This window comes from Leptonychotes weddellii, chromosome 6, assembly GCF_054177405.1.
Source record: "Leptonychotes weddellii isolate Sample4059 chromosome 6, ASM5417740v2, whole genome shotgun sequence".
Taxonomy (NCBI): Eukaryota; Metazoa; Chordata; class Mammalia; order Carnivora; family Phocidae; genus Leptonychotes; species Leptonychotes weddellii.
In genome coordinates this window covers 126951154-126954417 of record NC_138374.1, presented here as the reverse complement: position 1 = coordinate 126954417, position 3264 = coordinate 126951154, and the positions used below count along the sequence as shown (strand labels likewise).

The 3264-nt window shown below is 37.9% G+C and overlaps 1 pseudogene; it reads right to left on the bottom strand.

The window, feature by feature from the left end:
- Positions 1-230: 230 nt before the first annotated feature.
- LOC102732391 (small ribosomal subunit protein eS4, X isoform-like) lies at positions 231-1524 on the bottom strand (annotated as a pseudogene).
- Positions 1525-3264: the final 1740 nt, after the last annotated feature.

Genomic DNA, 3264 nt, shown 5'->3' with positions numbered 1-3264 from the left:
TAACTGAAGAAAAGGCTTGGACTGTGTTTGAGAATTTTGGATCCTTGGTGAAAGTGCTTTGGTAGAAACTTGCATCACAAAAGGTAACACACTTAAGGAGGGTCACTTTGAATCTGCACAATTGGCAAGATACTTCATCTCTTGAGAAGAGTTTTTGGTTTTGTTTTCTGTGCTATGTTATCTTTAATTAACCCTTGAGAGCTCTCCAATCGTATCACCTGAAAATCATTTTACCCATTGCTTTGTTTGGCCACCAGTCTGTTTCTTTCTTCAGTAATAGTGAAGCGGACACCTTTCCTTGGTTAAGAGAAATCCATGGTTTGTTGTGTTTTCCAATAACAAACACATTGGAAACCAGGTCGCAAAGCTGTTGCCATTAGAATCTTTTACATCAACCACATCCAAAGAGCCATGATGTCTATGTTGGTGGTTAGTTCAATTTCTTCCAGGTTAGCACCTCCAGTCACCATACCCAGATTACCAGTGTCAAACTTTATGAAATTGATAATCTTACCAGTCTCTAAATTAATCTGAATGTTGTAATTCACTTTGACGAGGGGATGAAGGTAGAAGATAATGGGAACGTCATGGATCATCACATGGGGGATTCCTTTTGTGCTCACAAAGATCTTTCTTACTCTGCACAACTGTACTTGGCTCCTCAGGCATAGTACAATGAACAGCAAAGAGACTCTTCGTGTCCTAGATCAGATGGTAATACTCCCTGGTCTTGTCAATACTGATAAAATCCATAATACCAGAAGGGTGGGTTATATCAGTTTAGACCTTGCCATCAATTTTTTTTTCTAGCACAGGATTATATATAGACAGGTAGATATATATCATCTATATCTATACCTATATATGCACCACTATAGATGTATAGATAAAGGAATATCACAAACTCAAAGCTCTCATATACTAAGGTAATAGGTATGATGTGGCAACTTAGATTCAGCAAAACTATTTTAATTTTCACATTAAATTAATATGGTAACTTTGAATTCTATTGCTTTTTAGTGTTTAAGATAGAATCTGTAAGTTTGATTTGGCCTTACTATTATATAAAATGTATGAGCTTAAGGAGCCTACACTTAGTTTTATGTACAGTATGATTCACATGTGAGTATTCTTTTCTTCTGACCTCACTCCCAAAAGGGAAGACTCCAGATGAAGTCTGGTTCTGAGCAAACAACTAGAAAAAACAACCCCATGGTGGTATAACCCAGCTGACTTGGCCCACCAATCTTACCGAAATACTACCTGCAGATCTTCACTTTATTTCCTATCAGGGCATACTTAAGTCTGTTGATTTTGACAGGGAGCCATTCTCTCAGCTTGTGGGGACCGGTGGGTAGACAAGAGCAAGCACACTCCTCAGTTTGTCCAGCATCCAATGCCTTGGGGCTACTTCATGCCTCAGATGCTCTTTGGGACCCCAAGCCACAGCTCCGCTAGGCACAGAATGTACTTGAGGTGTTTCAGACAATTTTGGAGAAATCATCAGAGAAGAAATAATCTACCTCCATGATTTCCCAAGTCGACAAAAGGTCTATTTTAGAAAAAGTTACACAGCAAACAATATGTTAGCAAGGAGGAAAGGAGTATGGTGGGTTTAAAAAGCTTTAAACTATTGATGTTCCAAATGGAAGAAGTTAAAGTAATCTTAGTCTCTTTGGCTTTGAGGGCAAGAGGGGCCTATCTTTTTGGGTGGAAGGGCATCTCAGTTTGGTATGACTGGAGCCTCAGGCATTTGTTGGGGATAGCAGAGGAAGAAGGCAAGAGTTAGTGAGGAAGCTAGGTCAAGAGGGACCAATATTCAGTCCTGGGAAGCCATAAAACTTTTGCTAAATCTTCGTGTGACAGTTTTTGTGAATGGAATATCCACCAAGTATCTATCACTAAATATTTATTTATAATTTCTGGAGTTTCCTTTTTAAATTTCCTCCATTATTCCCATGTGGCTTTTTTTTTTTTAAAGAAACTAATTTTTTTCAGAGGAAGGACTCCATTTTCTTGTCAATAAAAAGAAGATTCTTCTTATACCTTCTCCATACAATTTCATTAATGGTGAAATATAGAATAATATGTTAACTGGCCATCTATTTTTTTTCATGTTCAGAGACCAAATTGCTAACTAATTGTGCCTAAGTATGGCAACACTTAACTACCAGGATTATTAGTTTGTTCATGGGATAAATCTTCTAGTAATTATCAGATCTCAGAATCATTTACTGCCATCTACCACAAAATGCTAACTATAGCATTTCCCTCCTTCTATAGGAAAAAGTGATAAATGTTTTTTAGACCACACAGAAAGAAGAGTTTGCTGTGGCCTTTAGGTATATTCCCACATTTAATGATAAAAACAGAAAGCAATTTAAGAACAGTTTCCATGTGTGTCCAAATGTAAGACACAACATCCTTTTTATAAAAAAGCCAGTGGTTATTGATGTCTCAAGTAGGCAGTTAATTCATATCTGTGTATAGAGGGGCTTGCATGTGTCCATGCACACACACACACATACACACGCACTCAGTGAGCATACCAGAAATTCAACATTGTTTTTATTTGTGCAGTTTTCGAAATGCATTCCCGTAGGAAGACGTGCTTTCCCCAGTGGTTTCTGCATACACATTACATCAAAGTAGCCATTTGATTCCTCCCAAAGGACGCAAAGAAAATGACCAAACAACATACGTGCCTAAAATCATGTGACTTCTCCAGCACTGTGTGGAACATAGGAAAAAACTGAGAAGTTATTACATCAGCATTTTCCCAATTCTGCAAACAGAATTCACAAAATGGGAAATATCCGAGTGGGATTTGATATGTCTTCAGAGCGTCAGAGGCAGTTATTTCTATGGGTGGTTATTGGTGATATCTCTCTTTTCTTCTGAAAACGAAACAAAACAAAACAACCCACATTATTTTTAAGGCTAAGTTTACACATTTTGGCTGCGAATTCAGTGGCTACTTTCAAAACAATCACTTTTCAGGGGGCGGGAGTGACAAGAATTTCAATTTCCTCAATTTCAATTTCCCTCTTCAACTCTACTTTGGTCCACTACTATCACCCTAGTGAACAAAGCTGGACAGTAGAGATGTTTTGGGAGTGTTCCATCTTTTGACAAGGTAAAGTAAAATATCACATGATTATGTATCATGAGTGAGGTTTTGATTGTGGCTACACAACTCAAAGATGAGATGGCTTGTTCTGTTTTTGCTCTAAGTCTCTTATTTATATTGGCCCCCCCCTCCCC